Here is a 15,930-nt window from a genome sequence, read left to right on the forward strand (position 1 = left end):
ATATAGTTTAAGTCTAAAAAATTTGGCTCTCAAAAGAAATTTCAATCGTTGTACTGTTGATATTTGGCTCTGTTGACTAATGAGTTTGCCGACCACTGGTCTAACTCATCCACTTCTCATAAGACAGCTTCCCAGGCAAGCTCTTCTCTAGCCGACAGAAACCTCCTCACGTACTTGGCCAATAGCCTTGCTGCTAGAATAGGACAAAACAATGACATAAACACATTGTAATCAAGCGTGACCTTATTGCTTAACTATTCTGTCAAGAGTCCTCGGATACAAACTCCAAGAAAGTTAAAACTTGCTCAGAATGAAAGTCAATAAAGTTAATGTGACCTGACTGATAACAATAAATATAGACTCTGAGCAAAATTGGAGTGTGGATAAAAGAACAGCATCAAGTTCTTTGGGGAAAACAGATTTCAAATGCACCTAGGGAATGTTATTGTTTTCTGAGCAGTCTCTTTTAAAACATATATTTTTATTGATTTCATAGAGGAAGGGAGAGGGAGAGAGAGAGATAGAAAAACATCAATGATGAGAATCATTGATCAGCTGCCTCCAGCATGCCCCCTAGTGGGGATCGAGCCCAGAACCCAGGCATGTGCCTTGACCACACTCAACCACTAAGCCACACTGGCTGGGCTCTGAGCAGTCTTGTTAGTTATACCTCATGGCTTAAGATTCACTTCTTATTTTCAATATTAAAAACATACAAGAGCCCTAGCTGGTTTGGCTCAGTGGATAGAGCGTCAGCCTGTGGACTGAAGGGTTTCAGGTTCGATTCCGGCCAAGGGCACATGCCCGGGGTTGCCAGCTCAATCCCCAGTAGGGGGCGTGCAGAAGGTAGCCAATCAATGATTCTCTTTCATCATTGATGTTTCTCTCTCTCTCCCTCCCCTCTCCCTTCCTCTCTGAAATCAATAAAATATATTTAAAAAAATAAAAATAAAAACATACAAGATAGTGCAAAGTACTGTTCAACAAATACTATGATCTGCTCCATGATGAAAAACAGTAGACCACTAGGTCAGACACCACAATCAGGGAAGCGTGAATTACCCTAATGACATAGACGAGTGTTATTATGAAAAAGGAAGTAAATTGGGCTTTGCTCCAGTATGATTAAAGGCAGATTTTCAAGAAAATAATTATATCGAGCATTGGAAATTAATCATTACTACAAGTTAGCATTCAATTTAGCTCTAAGAATCTAGGCAGTCAAAAAAAAAAAAAAAAAGGAAATTGATAGATCACATAGTTTTCCACATAAAATAAAGAAATCCTACAAGTTTATCTTAGAGATAAAACTTTTTCCTGCCACAAATTCCTCTGAGAATTGTGTGGACTAGCTCTTTATTCTGAAGATAACAAGTAACATTTAGCACAATGTTACTGCACTTATTCAAAGTCATTCTTTATTTTTCCAAAGTGTGATGCATTATGGTAAATTTCAACAGTACTCAAGGGCACAAAATTAAACATTTACTCAGCGATTATGTTGTATGTATATGGAGGGGGAAGGGAAGAGTTAAGACGTGAGCTCTAGGCATGTGACTCAGTTCACAGAGCACTCACAGAAGATGCCTGGCATAGTCTCAGCACAGCCAATTCAAGGTTAAGTCTTTTGACAGCGGCTAGAAGTGCCAATATTCTGTGTGGTTGACTGAAGAAAGATCTATGTGCTTAAATAGCAGGCAAAACGGCAGCAGAGGTGACATCCTTGAAAACATTAAGAAGCCTGACACAGATGGTCACTCTAATCCACAAACAAGTGGATACACTTTTTCTCAAGAAGAGAAAATAAACTTCTGAATCTGCTCTTGTCATCTTATCAATTCCTTAAAGCATGGGAAAAACAGTTTGGTCTAGAAATTTTTATGGGCTGTTCTCACTATTACACTACCCAAATCCCCCAAAGGACCTAAGAAATACCTTTGTCAAATATCTGACTATATGAGTGGAAAGACATAATGATGAGCCTCTAGGGCAAACTCATTAGTCAACAGAGCCAAATATCAACAGTACAACGATTGAAATTTCTTTTGAGAGCCAAATTTTTTAAACTTAAACTTCTTCTAATGCCACTTCTTCAAAATAGACTCGCCCAGGCCGTGGTATTTTGTGGAAGAGCCACACTCAAGGGGCCAAAGAGCTGCATGTGGCTCTCGAGCCACAGTTTGCCGACAATGGCTCTAGGGCATTAAATGCTTCAAGCAGAAAGAAGAAACTGGTCTAGTTTAGTATTGTTCATTTGAATACTAGAGGATATGCAATTTATTTATTTTTAAAATATTTTTATTGATTTTAGAGAGGAAGGGAGAGGGAGAGAGAGTTAGAAACATCAAAGATGAGAGAGAATCATTGATCGGCTGCCTCCTGAGCACCCCGCACTGGGGATCGAGCCCACAACCCAGGCATGTGCCCTGACCTGGAATCGAACTGTGAGCCATGCCAGCCGGGAGCATTTTATTTTTAGTATTGCTAATGTAAAGTCTTTCTTCCTGGCAGCAATTTATAAAAGACGTAGCTACATATGAAGGCCACTCTTGATCCTGACAGCACACTATGTCATCATCATCGCTCCTATATTTCTGGAGGCTTGGGCACATGAGCATATCTCCAATTTACCTAAATACTAATCCAGTTGTTGATGTCACAACACTTTTTATAGGATTTAAAATTGAAACTGAATCTGTCAAAATAGCATAATGCTTGAACAGCTTCATCAAGAATTAGGGATGCTTTCTGGGTTCTCATTAACTGGCATCATAGTCACTTAAGATTCAAATCATAGGAATTTAGAGTCATAGACACTTTTAGATTAAGCACTGCTCTAGACCACCAGTTCACATTTCACTATTTATTATACGGAGCTACCTGAAAATAAACTTCCTCACTGAGTATCAAAATGGTACCTCCGGTACCTCTCTGGAATTCTGTATCTTCTGACCTGCTGATGCCGGAGAAGGTGGACTTTGTCTGTCAGTGCAGAAATGTCCAGCAAAGCTCAGAACTGGGAGCACTTATGGGAGACGGCCACAGGTGCTCTGAGCAGAGCTAGGAGGGACCCTGCAGGACAAAGGACTCTGTGGGAAGAGTCCTGACTACAGCACCGAACATTCCCCATCTCTCCTAGTACGTGTCCACAATACTGCACAAGGGCGGCAACTATGAGAAACGACGAAGTGTCCTCTCTTTATAGAAGCATTACTTAGGATGTTCATTTGGAACCAGGCTAGAGTTTATGCAGCTTAGATCAAATACATTTTTAAAAATTAAGCTTAAAAAAGATGGGAAGCTCCTCTTCCCAGGGGCCAAAATAACTGTCATAGAATCAGGTAAATCTTCCAACGTTTTATGAGCAGACGATTGCAGTATCCTCTCTCCTCTCTGCCTCTATTCTCGTCGTCTTTAAAATCACTGTCCAGAGTGGTCAAGCTTCCTAAAACACATTTCCTGCAATTCTTAGCACCTACACCTGCTTCTCCAGCAAGGGAAGTTTGTAATCAGAGGACATGCTAAAGGACGCCTTCAGTGTGTTGGGAGAATGAGAAGCTATTGGATTGACATGGTGTATCTTTTAGAAAATGTAGGAAAAAGTTATTATGGGGTAAAATGTCAATACATTATAATTTCATATACATGGCAGGCCATTTTGAACCCCAGCTCTAGACTCTCACGTGGGTATGCATTTATTCTTTTTCAGCTTTGCTTCCTTTGGGTGAGGGGTTTGGATTTCGGAAGCACTAAGTACCCTAAGGAAGAGAGAACAAACCACTCAGAATCACATAAAGAGCCTTCCATGTCGGGGTACCTATGTACCTCTCCAAACTCACCGCCTTGCACTCTAGCCTCAAACTAGAAACATCAAACTGTTGATCATGCCTCCTACACACACCACCCAGTTTCCTACCTGTGCTCATTCTAGTCCTTCAAGCTTGACTGTCTTCCCACTTTTTTTCTTTTCCTAGGTAACCCCCACTCATCTAGCAAAACCTGATTCAGTTGTCACCTCCTTCGGGACATCTCTGGGCACTTTAATATTCTATGACATCATATATTATGACTAAACTATCACCATAAGTACCTGTCTCCTGGGCACTTCTCAAAGACAGGGGCTTAGCTAAGTGTAGGTCATTTAAAACGTCAAATACAGGGTCTCACTCCGAGATTTAGGAAGGTCTTGCTCTAATACATAGGTGGTGGATCATGTAATTTTGAGATGAGTTTTGGTTATGAAATGCTTATAAAAAACAAGCACATGATTATTTTCTCTTTTATTTGTTGTGAATTTTTTTGTTGTAAAGTAATGAAAGAACAGAGCAAATTAAACTTGATTTCTTTCATTTTTTATTTTGAGAATATATGCTCTTGTATAAGCTATAAGACTATCTAGACTTTATTACACAATATTTAAATTTGTTATCCTAAAGTTTCAACTATTCATGGATTCCTAAAGAATTGAAGTTAAAAAAAAAATCTGAGAGCCCTCCAGTGGTCAAAATAATATATGCAAATAGTCACAGTTATTTACTCAATATTCCTCCCTCCAAAGAACTTAAAATATTTCATTCTTCTTTTTAGAAAAATGCATGCTTTGATTATTTTCTTATAACACTATCATTTTACATAATTTTTTTCGCAACACAAGGAAGCAGATGTTTATCCAAATCATTCAAGTAAACCACAGAAAACAGCAGCCCAAACCACCCACTTATCAATGAGAGATTCTGAGAAGTTGCTAGAGTTAAATCACAGAAGGGCAATCCTAAATCTTGTCCAGATAGGAGTCATTTAATCCCTTCCGTTGCAGCTATTGATCGAAACGTGGCTCTATGGTAAAACCACTCAAGATGAAGAAAGGATCCAGGCAACCCTTGCGGTGGCTCTGAAGCACAGAGATGGACTTTAATGTGTACATGCGTAGACTTGTAAAAGCACAGTGCGTGCCTGTGTGTGTGTGTGTGTGTGTGTGTGTGTGTATGTGTGCGTGCGCGTGCGTGTGTGTCTCTAAACTGTAATGTTAATGGTTTGCATAAGAGATGAGTTGGCTTCTCTTTCAGGAAATGCATATCTTACCACGCCAGGCAGCAGCCCTGAGGTTTGCTTCACCTCTTTTCATCAGATTACCAGCGCTGTTTTGGCAGGAAGCCCCGAGGAATGCCTCTGCCTTGAAAGTTACCAAGCGCTAACACTTACCCCGATTCGGCAACACTGATTGGTGAGCGTGTTGTTTGTTTTAATTAAATTCTGATGCGACCTTATTAAAAAGGAAAGCTTGTTTTAAAAACGTCCCCCCCGCCCCCGCATTTAGATTCAGACAGGATTAAGATTCCTTTTTTGCAAACATAAACTAATATACTCAATTATCATATTCTAAAATCTTTATAGACTACCCCCCAAATCCATATTTATTTATGTTAAAAAGTTAGCAACATCAGAGGAAAATGCTCAGGAAAAAAATGTATGCCCTATAATCTAATTCCTTACTGATATAGTTTTTGCTTATTTTTTAAATGTTTTAGACAGAAAGCAAATGTCCGTCAGTTTTCCCTTATGCAGAGTAAGGTATGCAGACTTACCAATGTAACCAATGTTCTCAAGCTTTAAAAACAAGTCAAGTTCAGTTAGTGTCTGAGAATGACCTTCAAGAAACGCAGCGGACCGCAAGCAGTGTGAAGGTCATCCTCAGAAAGCACCCTCTCAGGGGGTGAGGGAGTGCCCGAGACGGAGTGGGCATCTCTGGGAGGCCCTGGGGTGCCATCGAGGAGGCTGAAGCAGTAACCTGCCCTTGCACAAGGAGAAAGACAGTGTAGCTGCCCGCCAGAACCCTCTGCCTCATTAAGTTAAGCACTTCCCTGGCGTCATTCTAAAGAAGAGGCTGTGGTACCGGAAATCGGAGTAACTGGGAGTTACATGCTGGTGTCTGCTCAATGGCTGCGCGGGATATTTCTCAGCGTTCCAAATGCTATAGGGGCCAGGCGGCTCCCGAAGGCAGATGTCATGGCCACACAGTTTGGCAAACTGGAGGTAGAGGTGGAGTCCTGGGGTGTGGTTATTCTAAGAATCCCAAAGGGGCTAGCGACCCTGCAGCGCTGGGGAGGGGCCTGCAGAGCCTCCTGCAATCATTTTAGAGGTGCTGCTGCAGTCCTCACGGCTTCTGGACGTGAATAGGACCCGAGGGAAAATATGGACAGAAATCAGAGGAAAATGTATGCTAAGAAGTTGTGCTACCCACACCTTTAATTGAATGATTTCTCTTTCTATGATGCACAGAGAAGCTGTATTTCCAAACTACTTTTCTTTTGAAGATAATGTATTGGTTTATGCCTCACTTTTATTTATTTTATTTTTTTAAGATATATTTTTATTAATTTCAGAGAGAAAGGGAGAGGGAGAGAGAGAGATAGAAACATCAATGATGAGAGAGAATTATTGATCGGCTGCCTCCTGCATGCCCCACAATGGGGATCGAGCCCACAACCCAGGTATGTGCCCTGACTGGGAATCGAACTGTGCCCTCCTGGTTCATAGGTCGGCATTCTGGGTTATGCATTACTTTTAAAATGGAGGAGAAATTAAATGTTCTGATAAATGAAAAGCGAAATAAAATTGTCAGTGGGCAAGGTGATGCAAGTAGACATGCTCCCTGTCACACCTAAGCACCCTGATGCCTGTAACTGAACCTAAGAGCTAGGATTGTCTTCGAATAGATCACCAACAGAGAAAAGTTAATGGGACAACTGGTTCATTTTAAGTGGTCACAGCACTTAATGGAATATAATGCCCACTCTAAAGGAAAAACTGGACATTTTATTCTCGTTAGTCTAATACCCTTCTTACACAGAAAAATTCCCATAGGTGGTAGCTTTAGTAGGGTATCTTTTGAAATCTAACATATTCTTTTTCTATTTAAACTTCAAAATTGTTTACCTTAAAGGAGCTGAACAAAAAAAGAAGTCAAGAAATAAATAGATGTTAAGTTGAAGATGACTTTTCTCTTCACAAGGCCTTCATAAAGAAAGGCTAACTAAGTCTAGTGAATTAATAATATATACTCACATTATAAAATGGAATACTAGTTTTAGAGTTTCAAATGAAATGGGCAAAAGTACAAATCCCTTTTGAATTCTGGGTTCTGGTGAACACAGCCAATTTCCTTATCTGTGACTGTATCACAAGTCATATGCCTGAATAAAATTGAGCAAATATTATTGAATGCCCTATCAGTTTACAATTTGATTTCTGTTGGTATTTAAAATCAATGATATTTATCAAGGGAATACAAAGTGCCCAAAACTAAAGATATTTTTAAAGGTCCTTTAAAGTTCTGAGCTTTATGTTCTCAAAGTATTACATGAGCTACGACATTATCAGACTTTTAATTATTAATACAATAAACAAGGGGGTAATTTAAAACCAGAATTTACTGAGTGTGTTAAAATGTGCATAAAAAGAGGATATGTGTGTGTGTGTGTGTATTATATATATATTAATGTATTATGTTTATATATTCTAATTATATATATATTCAAAATAGCTTGAGAGAAACGGGGTTAAAGAGAATCATACACATTTCTTTAGTGTAACATTTTAAGAATCCTTAATGCTAATGGTCACCTAAATCTCCAAGTGAGGAATATAGTATACAGTGATGCTCAAATTCATCCCATCCAGGATCCTCATCTTTTTCTCTTCCATATAGAATTTCCTAGAATTATTGCTCCCAAGAGCATAAATTGGATTTGCTGACTTAAATTAAACCCAAAAGACCTTAAAATATTCACTTAATAATTTTTCAACTTTTAAGTGTTTCATTGTTTGAATTCCCCAGTTATACCTTGTTAGTACTTAAAGCTAAATACAAAGCAAAAAGAGACTATCAGAGTGATGGAAATGATACTCAAAACTATGCATTTTTAGTCCCTAATATAGACCACCATTCCTCTGTAGCATTTTTTTAAAGCCCCATCCTCTTACTTCGCCTTCTGGAAAAAGTGGGGGCTGGGATTAGAATTGCATTCAATTACCCTTTTCTCCATTTCTCTGCTCCACACGATCAGTTCCTAGAGATGGGAAAGAGTTAATGTTTTACATTTGCTCTCTCCAGTCTAGAGGAATTGCCCTATCCACGGCTCTTTTCCCTTCCCCAGCTGTGAGCAGGTAAATATGAGGACAGGTAAAATGGCAGGATTCCCAAGGACTGGAAACGCTGACAGAAAGGTCACAAACACTGGAAATGGGGAAGACTTAGCGAGCCAAAACGTCTCCCGTGCGGATGAGAGTCAAAGGATGTTAGTAGACAAAGAACCCTGGCATCAGATGGCAGGTAGCCTGCCTCCATGTTACCAAGTATGGACCAATCACTGCTGACAGGTGAAGCCTACATCTGTGTCCTTCTGGGGGTCTGGAGCGGCTGTCATCCATTAGTGTGGAATCCATTCGAATTTGTTGTAAATATGTCAGCCCGGTCTCTTTCCCAGGCATGTGCTAGGATTGTATTCCTCACCCAAATAAAATCAGATGTAAGCTTTGGCCGAGGAAATGAGAGTGTAAGGACTATTTCCAGAGCAAAGCAAGAATGTAGAGAAGGCCCTCCAGCCAACCCAGGATGGATAATTTGCACGAGTGAAAGGGAAACCTTGTTTTTTAGAAGCCACTGAGACTCAGGGGTTGTTTGTCACCCCAGGAATCCACACGTAGTATATCGGGAATACTTCAGATGTCTGCATCTTACTTTTACCTTATATACAAGAAAATAACATATGTCTCCTCTGCAAAATAGTGGGAAACGCTGGATGCATCTTAGAAAAGAACCTACAACTTATCTGAAGTGTTAAAAACAACATCTTTTGATGAGTAAATGTGTTTCTACAAATGTGTAGTAATGAACAGTCTAAGACTAGGAAGTTCAAATGCATTAAAAGATAAATTTTGCTCAAAATTAACTACATCTTTTAATAAAATTTGTTAAGGCATTTATATTCTTGAACTATGATTAATTCAGTGAATTCATTCTTTCAGCACTCACAAATTTGTGTGCTACTACATTACATAGGAATGGAGTCCAGAAAGTAATATGAAACTAAATAAGAAATAATAAGAATAACTCTATCGCTCTCTTTAAAATACATGGAGCTTAACAAAGTTTCATGACTCAGGGTGTCTGAGTCATCTTCACATTGTATATATTTTGCAAGAATGCAAAGTCCAGCTTTATTTATGCAAATAAGTATACTTCTATTTTATATTAAGATACAATTCAATCTCCTACGTGACAATGACACATGTTCTACTTAACTTATTTTTTTAATTAGTCCAGGGATCTTTAAGCTATTTTATAAGGAAAACAGTACCTGCTAAAAATGAGATTTAAAGTAATTAAGTAATCCCAAGACTATTCTAAAGCTTGGCTTGCTGAGAGGATAACACTAATTATTGAGGCAAGGCAAAGTGATGTTTTAAACAAGTGTGGAGATTAGCAAAAATAATTAAGAATATAAATGAAATAATAATATAAATACATTTAAAAATTAAATCCATTGTTTTAATATGGCAAACTCCAGTGTCAGTGTACTGTGAAGGGGGATAAAGAAATAATTTCATTGTCTAGCACAGTTAAGGCACAGGGCAGGAGCTTGATACCAATTTGTTGAATTAATGAGACAAATTAGCTTAGCTACTTGGAAACTACAATTTAAAATCAGCCCGTCTTCAAGAGCTAGTACTAATTTCTTTTAACAATGAGGAAAAATAGGAAAGACCAATATTATATTTTCACATTTTGTGGCGTATTCTGGGTTCTCATCTAAATATTGCCTTTGAATATTTGATTATATTCAAAATAAATTTTTACCTTTTTGTCTTTGTATCTGATTCCTATATGAGAAAAAAGTATAAGCCAAAGCAAAGTTTCTTCTTTTTCTAAAACTCTGGAGTTGGCATAACAAAGGCTTACAATAAATGGGTGAGAAAGCTGTAAGTGATCTGAGGAATATAAAATTAAATACCTTTAGGATTAATAAGCTGTCTTTCGCTTGGTTCCCACCAACTATATTCAATTTTTAAAAAGGAAATGCAGGATTTATTTTAACTTAAAATAGCAAAACGAGATTATCTTGCTCATCAAGGCCTTAAAAATTTTGAGAAAAAAATGTCCGCCAATTTTAGAATTAAGGCCATGATGTCATAGCACAGAAGCAATCACCTGCTTTCCTTCAAGCACCTTGCTGTGATCTGAAAACACCCCAGTGTGCTCTGATGTTTCAGAGTTGGACCGTGGGCAATGGGACCATTTTAATTTGGTTGCGTTGCACTGACTTTTTCATTTGTGCTATCTGACAGGCCAGCAGAGGACATGTGGCTCAGGCGGACTAGAAAATCCCGAACGAGAAAGAGGCCTCAGCCTCATTTTGTGGAACCCCAGCCTGCGGTCACCCTATCCAGCACAACAGGAGGCAGCCGCACCGGAGGGCGAGGCAGCAGGCCAACCATAACAAGGGCCGCTTACAGCCCACAGCCTCAGAGGCCGGCGCTACTCGGCTTGAAGGACAACGACTCCATCTAATCAGACTAGAACACTTACATCCCCCGGCCTCTGCCCCTTGCGGTTTTGGTGCATAAAATTCAACCCCAAGGACAGCGGAGGCTGAGTCCTAACCTTCTCCGGTCGTGGCTCCATCCCCCCCATTCCCTCTAATAAACTCCCCTCTTACTTGCTCGCTGTGTCCACCTAATCCCTTGAGCGTCTCCAATCTTACACTCTTCAGCATTATGGACCAGATCTGTTGAAACGTGTCAGTTTTCCAAACTCTATGACTTTCTTTTTTATTATGAATCTCTGAAAATATATAGCTAATTTATCATATGTAAACGTCTATCATTTCTTTTAAAAATGTTTTCATTGATTTTTTAGAGAGGAAAGGAAAGGAGGGGGGGAGAGAGAGAGAGAGAGAGAAGAGAGAGAGAGAGAGAGAGAGAGAGAGAGAGAGAGAGAGATCAATGTGAGAGCAAAACATAGATAGGCTGCTTCCTGCACACCCTCTGCAGGGGATGGAGCTCACAGCGGGGCAGGCGCCCAGACTGGGAATCACACTGGCAACCTTAGGTGCAGGGATGACGCCCAACCAGCTGAGGCACCTGGGCCAGGCTATGGTCTCTTTTGCCATCACAGTTGAGTTACACAGTCTCATTTGGCAAAAATGGAAATAGATAACCTCCTCCTCCAGAAAACTGCAATGACCAAACGCATTTTCAACTAGCTCTAGTTGATACAGAGGGCCATTAATGACTGCTCTTCTTGGCAAAGGGTCTCAAGTCAAAGAATCATGATGTTTAGAAAGAAAAAGAATGAAGTAAAAGAGGAACGGCTGAGGAAAAACTTCCTCAAATTGTCATTTGTTCATTCCTTAAACGCATTTCGAATGCTTTCTATGTCAATGACTGAGAATACAAAAATGAGTAAGACACGATTCCTGCCATCAGGGGTTCCCAGAATGGGGGAGAGCTATACAGTTAACGAAAGCACGGTGAAGGTGACTTATGAGATCCACCTTGAAGAAGAAGGATTTTCCCACAAAGAAGATGAAAAATGGGCATTCTGGAAGGAAAAGTTGCTAGCCTAGCACAGAGGTATGACAGTGTACAGAATATTCTGGAGGCAGCAATCATGTGCCAGTAAAGTGTTGGTGATGACCAGGGAAGTGGAGATGAGGCCAGAGAAACAGGCCGAGGCTTTGTGGCAGGCCTTTAAGGCACACTAAGGGGCTTACTCTGGAGGGAATGGTGAGCCACTAGAGCTTTTAAGTAGGGGAGCAATTCATTCATGCCCATGGTTTTTAGAAGATAGGTGTGACTTTTAAAACAAGCGTGGAGATTAGCACAAATAATCCTAGTGTGGGAGATGTGTTGTGGGGGGGTGGGGTGGGGTGGGGAGGGTAGAGTCAGGTTTACAACTGGACGGCCACAGTAATACCCAAGTGAGATGACAAAGACCTGAAGTAGAGCAATTGCAAAGAGGATGGAAAGAAAGGAATTTCTTTAAGGTAGTTCCTTAAATGTGGTGATACTGTATATAGGCCAAGAGAAAGCAGGAGGAGTCAAGGTCAACAGCTGAGAGTGATGGCAGTGGGGTGGATTAGAGAGACTAAAGAGATTACTACGGAGAGGGGCCAGCTAGGGACAAATGAAAGGGCTGTTAAGTATTGCTGACAGCTCAAATAAGGTTGGAAAACATGAATCTTCCAATCGGCACGCATTTGCAAATTTCTCCAAAATGCCTAAACAGATCAGATAAAAACTAAAATTAATCAGAAAAACTCCCTGAAGTCATCAATGGTATCAGCAGACTGCCTGATATCTTCTCTAGAATGAGGAGTGTAAGAAGAAAAAAAAAAAAAGATTATAAAAGCAGCAGAGCGAATTTCCATTTCTGGTAACAGTAATGAAATGATTTGGACTGATACTCCCACTCAAGTAACTAAACATATCTCAAGTGTGAAAACGGCGAAGAGTTAATGAGAAGGTGGAGACTTCACACAGGGAAGCTGAAAAGACCAGATCCCAGAGCGGCACGCTCCTCTTTGGAAGCTTTGCTCTTGGGCACATGACTGTCAGGAACAAAAGATCCCAGAAACCAGCCGCACTCTGGGCAGCCTCCTGGTGTCCCGGGAATATCAGAGCCCACGGTCCGCAGGTGCACACTTAAGTAAACAAACCCAACTGTAAGGCCATGTCTTCCTTCAGGGGAGGTGGGAACCCAAAACAAGCCACTCCTCACTCAGATCGGCAGCCCCACTTGCAGCCCAGGAGTAACTGAGGAACCTTGGGGCTGCCCTCGGACTGCCGTGGTCCGGCCTGATCCTGCCCTCAGGTGCCCGGCAGCAGCAAATCACGTCATCTCCGGAAGAAACTGTCATCACCACTAGGTCTCAACTTATTTGTAAAAATCGTTTTTGAAATGTATTTCCGGCAGATGATCAGGCATATCCAAGCAATCAAGAAAATAAGACACCGTAAGTGAGAACTGACAAGAACAATAACCCAGTAATAACACTTGAGATATTAGAATTAGCAGGCATATATGACAAAACTGTATTCAAAGAAATAAAGTCCAAGCTTGAAAATTTCAACAGGGATCTAGAAACTATGAGTGACGAAATCATTGCAGGGAAATATCCATTTGCCCCATTTTCCTGTCAACAGTATTTGGCCGCATAATTTAAAATGCTTACATTTTTAGAATTTAAAAACTTTTATACTTGTTTTTTCTTTTGACACACTGAAAATAAAAACAAAACCCTACATTAGGGTTTAAGCCTATTCTAATTAAGCCTATTCTAATTATATTTATAGTTCAATCAGAAATATATTAGTTAAGGAAAAGGTAAGTCTACATGTAAGTGTTTGTACCTGTGTGTGTTGTGAGCACACACGTGGTGTGCACACATGCACAAATTTCTGGGAAACACTAATAGGCTCACCACTATTGTCAACAGTTCAGGACGCACGTGGGTAAAGCAAGGAGAACAGACGTTCAATGTTGCCAGGGACAATTTTCAAAGATACCAACCACTTGCACAGACATGAACATTAACTTCAACTTTTACAACCTAATGAGCTCATTGTAAGTACTGGGAAAGGTTAACTGTGATTTGAGGTTAGGTATTTATATTGAAACTAGAGGCCCAGTGCACGACATTTGTGCACTGGTGGCGGAGGGGAGGAGGGTGGTCCCTCAGCCCGGCCTGCACCCTCTCACAGTCTGGGACCCCTCAGGGGATGTCCGCCTGCAGGCTTAGTCCCTGCAGGGAGCAGGCCTAAGCAGGCAGGAAACATCCCCCAAGGGGTCCTTAGGGAAGCTACCAAGGTGGAAGAGGCTCCCACCACCGCCTCTGCGCTCATCAGCTATGAGCCCGGCTTCTGGCTGAGCAGCGCTCCCCCTGTGGGAGCGCACTGACCACCAGGGGGCAGCTCCTGCATTGAACATCTGCCCCCTGGTGGTCAGTGCGTGTCATAGCAACTGGTCGTTCAGCCATTCGGTCTATTTGCATATTAGCCTTTTATTATATAGGATGCAAATATTCCTGATGGACTAGTGCACTGACTTTAAAACACTCTACAGCCCGATGATTCTCCCTTGAAGGTAGGTCTTGCCTGCCAGACAAGGCGGGTGTTGAGCAGTGATATTCATTAGGGGTTGGGAAGGAGAAGGAGGTGGGAAGGGGGAGAGAGGAAGAGGGAAAGTCAGGACAGAGGGGGCACCCAAACCGAACTCTGACAACTTTACATCCTGTCTGGTCTTGCTCGATTATTCAGTTGTCGTAAAATGCAGTGACTCTATCAATATAAGGCTCATTTTTCATTTCAGAAGCAGAACAGAATATTACTTATTCCTATCAAAGTTGAGTGAGACATCCATATCAAGTCATTCATTGTTCGCATCTACTTTAGCCAGCTAGTTCATTAGAATCCAGTGTATTTGGCAGAACAAAACCCGGCCAGTGGCCTTTAACAGCTGGTCAGCCCCACACTCTGTAAGGAGAAGGCCAGCAGGTTCATGCCCCCATATAAAGGAGCATCTCCACCCCACACCCGTCCTCTGGCTCTCACGGACAGCATTTCCCCCGAAGGGACGCTGAGGAGAGCCCAGCTGAGAGGTCATTTGGCAAAACAAGAAACCCAACCTATACATGGGCAAAACATGAAGGAAACCGAAGTTTGTCATTCTTTTTTTTTTTTTTCCAAAGAAAAAAGTTCTGAAATCCTTAAAACACAGTGTGGCAATAGCCCACTAGATAGCTCTTCCCCCTCCTCTCCCCAGCTGTGCACTCAGGAGGCCGCCCTTCACTCAGCAAAGGCCAGCTCTGGGGAGCGGCGGGGGGGGGGGGAGGGAGGATCCACTGGGAATTAATGAAGCGACACCGAGAAATAACTCCCACTAATGAGTTGTTCTCTTCCATTAAAAAAAGCCTGTTTTCTCTCATTTGTTTTCTGGAAAAACAGAATATCATCTGAAGGCTCCTTATGCACCTTCAACCACTGCTTTTTCCCCTTCTTTCCTTTTTTTTTTTAAATTAGGAAGTGCCAGACATAGTGCCATGCAAGGGAAAAAACTCCATCTCACAACAATAACAAGTGACTCATGGACACGGTAACAGTCGGCGTGGTGACATGGGACTACGGACGCTGTAATTTAGTAAGCGCAGGGTGACTCCGGGGGAGTTAGCAGAGGGAAAAGTCAGTGAGGGTAAAGCCACGCTGGAGTTCCAACTTTCAAAACTCAGCTCCAGTCCTCTCTGCGCAAAATGTCAAATGCCTGCTCTCTCCAGGGAGGCAAGCAAGTTCCTACGCTGGGAAACCTTCACGATCACTTTTTCATTCACACAAATAAAAAGACAACTTCAACATCCACCTTCCCAGCAAAGAGGTGCTCCTTCAAGCCAATCCTTTCCACTTACCCTGGGGCAGGTACCGCGGGATCTCTTCAATCCTTTAATTCCAGGACACCCAGGAATAGATGAATTCTTAGCACCTTCGCTTCAAAAGTAAACGTGAACCAAACTGTTACTTGCAAGGGAGACCCTCACAGAACTCTCCCCCATTCTAGGGAGAGACGGGAGCTCCGGGCAGCCTGGGAGCCGGGTGCACAGCACACTGAGTCTATCTTTAACTTGAAAATGATTTGGTTTCACATTCCATCCAAGTCCCACTGGCAGATGACTTTGGTGAACTCACCAATGGCAGGCTCTCAGACGCCCGCCCTCCAGCCCCTCCTCCCTGCGCTGCGCTTGCTTCCGCTGTGGCATCCAGGGCTGATTTGCTCAGCTGTCTCTCTACCTGCCCCTGCCTGGGTAAGAGGAGATGCTTTCATTGATGGCTGTGACGGAAACACTGGGGAACTGAAGATCTGGGGCCGGAGGACTCGCT

At 41.6% G+C, this 15,930-nt stretch overlaps 1 protein-coding gene across 4 annotated transcripts in view; it reads right to left on the reverse strand.

The window, feature by feature from the left end:
* Positions 1-15,655, reverse strand: part of DTNA (dystrobrevin alpha) — a 220,514-nt gene extending 204,859 nt beyond the window's left edge. For all 4 annotated transcript variants that reach the window (XM_054723821.1, XM_028155711.2, XM_008148310.2 and 1 more), the window contains exon 1: positions 15,462-15,655. The gene's annotated coding sequence lies outside the window, so the exon portion shown is untranslated. The remainder of the gene's footprint in view (positions 1-15,461) is intronic.
* Between the last annotated feature and the right edge of the window lie 275 nt (positions 15,656-15,930).

Source organism: Eptesicus fuscus, chromosome 12 (genome assembly GCF_027574615.1).
Source record: "Eptesicus fuscus isolate TK198812 chromosome 12, DD_ASM_mEF_20220401, whole genome shotgun sequence".
NCBI classification, from domain to species: domain Eukaryota; kingdom Metazoa; phylum Chordata; class Mammalia; order Chiroptera; family Vespertilionidae; genus Eptesicus; species Eptesicus fuscus.